The sequence below is a fragment of the Lathyrus oleraceus genome, chromosome 5 (assembly GCF_024323335.1).
Source record: "Lathyrus oleraceus cultivar Zhongwan6 chromosome 5, CAAS_Psat_ZW6_1.0, whole genome shotgun sequence".
Taxonomy (NCBI): Eukaryota; Viridiplantae; Streptophyta; class Magnoliopsida; order Fabales; family Fabaceae; genus Lathyrus; species Lathyrus oleraceus.
In genome coordinates this window covers 435,046,971-435,055,096 of record NC_066583.1, presented here as the reverse complement: position 1 = coordinate 435,055,096, position 8,126 = coordinate 435,046,971, and positions in this window count along the sequence as shown.

Below are 8,126 nucleotides of genomic sequence, written 5' to 3'. Positions count from 1 at the left end.
GCTTACTTCTTGTTTAGATGCTTCTGATACATTGCTGTTTTGCTCAGAGTTAGACTTCCTTGAACGTGTTTCTACTTCAGATGCTTCTTATCTTCTGATAATTTGTATTTGATCTGGTTCTGTATCTGATGACATCATCAGATCTCTTCCTTCTTTCTTTAGAACCCTGCACACTTTGAAACTTTTCGTTAGGGTGCCATTTTTGGTTTCATCCTTTGTTATCATCAAAATCAAGGAATCTGTTGTAGAACAATTTTTGTTCTTACAAATCGATATATTCATGGGTACCTTGCAGAGTCTGTATTTTGAAAAAATGATTGGTAGTTCCACATCCAATTTCGTAGATATCGTGACTATTAGAGAAAGAATCAAGAATGGGGTTAAGTCGGGAAAGAGTGCAGGCATTGTTCCTCAACAAGCAGTAGCTAAGAAGCCCTATAGTGGCTTTCCGAAGAATAAGGTAGGGGAGACAAGTGATGTAATGGCAAGTGTCCACCCTCAGTTTTAGGCTCCTATGGCTCATATGCCATACTACCCCTATCCATAGATTGCTGCTGTCTAATATCAATAACCACCTTTTCAGTACCAACCACATAATCAATATCAATAGCCTGAACATGCCCAACCTGCTCAAACTCAGCAAATTGCTCAAGGTAATAGGGGTTAAGTCTAGGGGCAAAATTGCAGTGGTAATTATGGTAAACATCCACAATGGGACAAGCTTCCGATACCGTACGCTCAGTTGGTACCTTATTTGGTTCATGTGGGGGATATCGTACCAAAGGAGATTCCATTGATTATCCCTCCTTATCATCCCATTAAACTAAGGATTGTTGGCCTCTCAAAAACAAGATTCAAGAGCTTATCGATCATAAGATTCTATCTTTTTCAGAAGAAAAGCCTAATATAAAGACAATTCCTCTGACTAATCATAATGGGCCATCGGTCATCACAGTTATTGAAGAAGAGATTACAAAATCTGTCAAAAAAGTTATTAATGTGAAGATTCCAATGACAGTGGTTATGGAAAAGCTTAAGGAGCATAACTTTCTTGAGGGTATTCATTATAATTGTGTTGTTTGTGACTCATATCCCGATAGTTGTGATATTTTGAATAGTTGTGTTCATAATTTGATAAATTAGGGAATGATGCAGTTCTCTAGGTCAAAAGTGGTTGAAGAGATTTCTCTCATCGAGTCGATAATTATCATCTACAGAAAAAAGAAGATTGAAGCTCCTCCCAAAAGGATTCAAACTATCCATATTTGTGTTCCTTGTCCACTTCCATATCAAGACACCAAGGTAGTTCCTTGGAGGTATGCTACAACAACGTACATAGGTGGAAAGGAAATTCAATTTTCTGATACTAAGATTGTCAATATATATGGAATTGGAGGCATGACTCGTAATGGTCGTGTATTTTCTCCAAAATACACTGCTAGGGTGTCCCCATCACCTACAGTTGTCCCTTTTAAAGAGAAGGTCGTTTCCACTCCTCCTCCGTAGGCAGGGGCATCCGTTTCCACTACTCCGCTTATGACGAATATTCTGGCTATGACAAGGGTTACTTATGATAAAGCTGCAAAATTTGTAACTTCTAAAGGTAAAGAGATGATGAATGAAGATGAACAAGTTGAAGTTCGCAAGAAGAGTATCACTGCTGAGGAAGGTCAAGAATTCCTCAAATTGATAAAGAATAGTGACTTCAAGATTGTTGACCAGCTGGGTCAGACTCTCTCCAAAGTTTCAATTTTGTCTTTGATGTTGAGTTCTGAGGCTCACCGAAAAGCACTATTGAAATTCCTAAATATTGCTCATGTGATGCAAGATATAACGATCGATCAATTTGATGACGTGGTTGCCAATATCACTACCACTAGATACTTGGGATTTAATGAAGCTAAATTACATCTAGAGGGAAATGTCCATAATAAATCATTGCATATTTCGGTCATGTGCGTAGACACCTTACTATATCGAGTCTTAGTTTAGATCGGCTCCTCGCTTAATCTAATCCTAAAAGCTACATTGATTCAGTTGCAGGTCAAAGGACCCGAGATGAGGGCCAGTCTGTTGAATGTTAAGGCATTTGATGTCTCTAGAAGACAAGTCATTGGCGAGGTTGATCTACCTATTTGTGTGAGGCCTCATCAATTCACCATCACTTTACAGGTTATGGACATCAATCCGGTCTATAGATGTTTGTTGGATAGGCCTTGGATTCATGTTGCGGGGGCAGTGACTTCTACACTGCATCAAAAGCTAAAATTCATGTTTGAGGACAAATTGGTTATAGTTTGTGGCGAAGAGGACCTGTTGGTTAGCGAGATATCTTCATTCAGATATGTCGAGATAGAATAAGGGGTTGTTGAAATTCCGCTCCACTATTTAGAATTTGAATATGTTAGTTCTTCTACATTTAACCATGATCAGTCATCTACAACAATCTTATCTTCAATCAGAAGCACCAGGGAAACCCTTGAGAATGGTCATTTATCTAGTTGGGGTCAGGTTGTCAACGTGCCTGAGAAGCATGACAGATTTAGTATTGGATAGTCCATCAGCATGCAAGGCAAATTCGAGGAAGCAGAAGAAGTTTAATCATGCCAATTTTAACAGTGTAGGCTTCTAAAATAATCACACTGTGATAGTTGTTGGAGATGCTAGTTGCAGCAAAAAGGAAGCTCCCAGTTTTCTACGCAAATTCCCTCCGGGATTCAAGCTCAGCAACTGGACGACCTCTGTGATTCCTATAGTATATTCAGAAAAAATATAATGCATTTTGTTTTCTTAATCCTCTGCCTTCGCCCAAGACAAGATGATAGCTTATAAGGGCTTCCTTGTTTTAAGCATGATGTGATTAAATAAAAAAAGTGTTTTGCATTCAAAATTTTGCTCCTTTCCTTTCAGTTGTTTTTACATTTTCACAAAAAATATTTGAAATGGAAAAAGTTTCTTTTTCTTTTTCCACTTTCTCAAAAAAATCATACTAAAATAAGCTCATAACAAGCAAAGCAAATAAATCCATTGATAACAACTCAACAAGAATCTACTGCAAGCCTGGACTTCCAATCGGCCAAGCTGAAGATGACGATGAGGAAGATTGTGAATTACCGGCTGATCTAGAAAGGATCCTTGAGCACGAGGAGAAAGAGATTTATCCATATAAATATCCAGATGAAGTCATTAACTTGGGTTCTGTAGAAGACATAAAAGAGGTGAAGATCAGAGCATCTGTTGCCGAGCATGTACACTCCGAGTTGGTTAAGTTACTTCATGAATATGTTGACGTATTTTCTTGGTCTTATCAAGATGTGCCAGGGTTGGACACCAATATTGTGGAACATCACTTACCACTCAAGCCTAAATGTCCTCTAGTCAAGCAGAAGATCAGAAGGACCAGACCTGGCATGGCACTTAAAATCAGAGAAGAGATTAAGAAGCAGTTTAATGTTGGCTTTTTAGTTATTTCTGAGTATCCTCAATGGGCCGCCAATATTGTTCATGTTCTGAAGAAATACGGGAAAGTCTTAATGTGTGTAGATTATAGAGACCTCAATAAAGAGAGTCCAACGGATGATTTCCCTTTGCATCATATTGATGTTTTGGTTGACAATACAACTCAGTTCTTCACCTTTTCCTTCATGGACGGTTTCTCAGGGTATAATCAAATAAAGATATTTAGAGATGATATGGAGAAGACAAATTTTATCACTCCTTTGGGAACTTACTACTATAAAGTTATGCCTTTCGACTTGAAGAGTGCATGGGAAACATATCAACGTGCCATGGTAACCCTCTTTCACGACATGATTCACAAAGAGATTGAGGTTTATGTGGATGATATGATTGCCAAGTCCAAAACTGAAGATGATCATTTGGAACACTTGAGGAAATTATTTGCCAGGCTCTAAAAGTTCAAGTTGCGTTTGAATCCAACAAAGTGCACTTTTGGAGTCCAATCTGGTAAATTATTGGGTTTCATACTAAGTCAGAAAGGCATTGAGATTGATCCCGATAAAGTTCAAGTTATCCAAGATATTCCACCTTCCCAAATAGAAAAAGAAGTATGAGGTTTCCTTGGTCGGCTTAATCACATCTCCAGATTCATGTCACATTTAACGACTACTTGTGAACCAATCTTCAAATTATTGAGAAAAAATCAGTCGATTGTGTGGGATAATGATTGTCAAGTGGAATTTGATAAGATAAAAAGTATTTGCAAGAACCACTAATCCTCATACCACCTGTTCCAGGTAGGTCTCTTATTATGTATATCTCGGTACTCGATGAATCTATGGGTTGTGTTTTGGGTCAACATGATGACACAAGCAGAAAAGAACATGCAATATATTATTTGTTTTGGGTCAACATGATGACACAAGCAGATACTCACTCTTAAGGAAGACTTATTATGCTTTGGCTTGGGCTGATCGACACTTGAGACAATACATGGTTTCCCATACTACCAATATAGAGGCGACCATTGACTTAAGAATCAAAATTCTTGAAGTGTACAGAGATTCTGCTATGGTAATCATTCGGGTTAAGGGTGATTGGGAGACTTGGGATAGTAAATTGATTCCTTACAAAGAGGATATTATAAAGTTGATTCCCTACTTTGATGAAATTTATTTTCATCATATTCCAAGGGAGGAAAATCAGTTGGCAGATGCTCTAGGTACATTAGCATCCATGTTTAAGGTCAAATGTTAGAATGAAACACCTTCTATCCATATTGACCACCTAGATGAACCATCACATTGTCTAGTACTCGAGGAAGATTCTGATGATAGACCTTGGTTCTATGACATAAATACATATCTGGAAAAACAGGAATATCCCGAGGGTATATCCATTATTGATAAGAAAGCTCTTAGAAAACTCTGCTTCAAGTTTTTCTTGAATGGTGATGTGCTATATAAAAGGAATTATGATATTATGCTGCTCATATGCATGGATAGACACGAAGCGAGCACAATCATAAAACCCATACATGAAGGCTGCGAGGGTGTACATGCAAAAAGACCTGCCATGGCCAAGAAGATCCTTCGATCTGGTTATTACTGGATAATAATGGAGGTCGATTGTTGCAACTTAATTAGAAGATGTCACAAGTGTCAGATATACGATGACAAGATTTATGTGCCACCAACTCCGTTGAATGTTTTGACTTCTCCATGGCCCTTCTCTATACGGGGTATTGATATGATTGGGATGATAGAGCCGAAAGCTTCCAACTGTCATTGATTCATTCTAGTTGTCATTGATTACTTTACTAATGGGTCGAAGCTGCTTTGTATGCTAATGTCACTCGACAAGTGGCTACCCGGTTCATTAAGAAAGAGATAATCTGCCGTTACGGTATTCCTAGCAAGATCATCACTGATAATGCCAATAATCTCAATAATAAAATGATGAGTGAGTTATGCGAAGAATTTAAGATCGAGCATTATAGCTCTTCATCATATCGGCCCAAGATAAACGACACCGTAGAAGCAGCGAACAAGAATATAAAAAAGATTGTCCAAAAAATGGTCAGAACTTACAAGGATTGGCATAGGATACTACCATTCGCTTTGCATGGCTACATGACTTCGGTTCACACTTCCACTAGGGCAACGCCATTCTCATTGGTGTATGGGATGGAGGTTGTTTTGCCAATTGAGGTTGAGATTCCTTCGCTTAGAGTTATCATGGAAGTTGACCTTGACGAAGTCGAATGGGTTCAATCTCGATATGACCAGCTGAATCTAATTGAAGAGAATCATTTGACGTCTGTTTGCCATGGTCAGCTGTACAAGAGACGCCTCAACCGAGCTTTTGATAAAAAGTTTCTCCCTCGTGTATATCATGAAGGGGAACTCGTACTCAAGAGATATTTTGATATACACTCGGATCCACAAGGAAAATGTACTCCCAATTATGAAGGACCTTTTATTGTCAAAAAGGCCTTCTCAGGTTGAGCTATGATCCTCACCACTATGGATGGGGAAGATTTTCCATTGTCGGTGAATTCCGGTAAAGTCAAAAATCATTATGCCTAAAAAAAGTGAATAAAAAGCCTGCTAGATTAACGTCCGCAAGGACAATCTAGGCAAGAAGGGGTATCCCGATGGACCAAAAAATGAAATGTCCATGCAAAAGTTAGGGATCAACTAAAAAAATATAAAGATCGCTAAGTTAAAACCCTGAAAGGGAGGCTTAGACAAAAATGAGCATCCCGATGGACGAAAATAAATAAAAAATATCCAGGAAATAAGTTAGGGATAAAGGCATTTGGCTATAATCCTTGAGTCTATCTCATTATAGCTAGATCTCAGACAGCCACATATCGATCCAATCATCGTCAACCAAAGCGAAGTGTTGGAACCTAGGTCTTAATGTGGATAACAACCGCTATTGTAATCAATGGAAAAATACAAAAAATATTTCCCATTTCCATTTTCTTTATTTTTCAATTTATGCCATTTCCTCTTTAAGGATTTTTGCACCCTTGTACACATATTGTTTGTACAGATATTCATAATCAATAAAATTCATTTCTTTTTCATCAATTGCTTTTTACTTCTCCCGCATTTTGTTTGCAAAATAAATGGTTTATTTTAATCACATAATGTTATAAAAACTTTGAGAATAATAAAAGCTACATTAAAAAGAAAGCTTTAGGCATTGCTTTAATTACCCGAAGAATCCTAAAGGGAGGGCGGTAGTCTAAAGTATTTTCTTAATACCTGGAAGCGTATTGATGAATGCCTGGTTAGATCATACATCTTTTCCCCCAGCAGGATCATAGGAAATCCCCAGCAGTGGTGGTAACACAAAGCATTCTCATAATACAATTTCTTTGGTATAGTCAGTGACGAGTTGAAGTCTATCCTACACAAGGAACTCTACCTTGTGGATGTCACCCATATGGCCACATAAGCATTCATACATCATAAAAATGAATCATACATTACATATGGCATGCATATCACGTTCCTCCTTTGTAATTGATATATTTCCCCATAAAATGTTTCAATCCAATCCCTAGCAGATGAACCTATAAAAGTCAAACTACCATTCCATTCCATATGCACTTACCTTATAATCATTTTTAATTGTATTTCTTTTGGATATTCTTGTATTTGATTCTCTTCTACCTCGAATACTTGAAAAGCTTTCACAATTCGCGCATTCAAGTTTAAGATGATTAAACAGGGTCAATTGTCATACCCCAAAATTTTCCCTCCCCTTTTTATATTTTCATCCAACCTTTGACTTAAGATTCATCTGTATTCATTCATACCCCTTTATATGCATCATTTATTTATGCTAACACTTGTTAATGACCAGCACAATCTCAAAACTTATGGATTGCAAAAGCTAGGGTTTTTTTTTTGCGATTAAAACCCTAGAAATATGGTATGGATCTTCATGTGTTCATCATGGGGGTAAACCCTAATCACGGGCCCATGTGTCAGGAATTCATCTGTGAAGCCGCATGCTTGGTTTGAAGACCTTGATTAGATTGTGTACACCATGAAACCCTAATCAGGAAGCCATGGTTTTAGTGTGCCTTGTTGGCTTAACTTTTCACCTTGTGTTTGTTTCAAACCCAATTTAATTAGAAGATAGTTCTTGACCATTATGGTATGCATCATCAATCATCAAGTTTTCTATTGTTCATGGGAATTATTCAACAAGTTAACCATTTGGTTTACATGCATACTTGCTTGATGATTCATGTTGATCCAAGGCAATGTCATTCAAGTCTTACTCAAGATTTCATTCAAGTCATGATGCATTCTATTTGCAATTCAAGTCCATTGATCCATGCTTCATAGTTCATTGGCTCATGATCTATCATACACTCCTAGTCCATTGATTTCATGTTTCATAGTGCACTCTTGATATATTAGCTCACAGTTCATTATGAAATCTTATTCAATTAACCTTTGATTCATGGTGCATTCATAGTCTACTTGTTCTTGAGTCACGACACTTATGATTAGTCCATTGGTTCACGTGTCACCATAGTCTATTGATTCAACTGTTCTAGCTTTCATTCCTAGTCCATTTTCATAGCCCTAATTCAAAACCCATTTTCCTAAATTTCATAGTTCTCATTCCTAACTCATTTG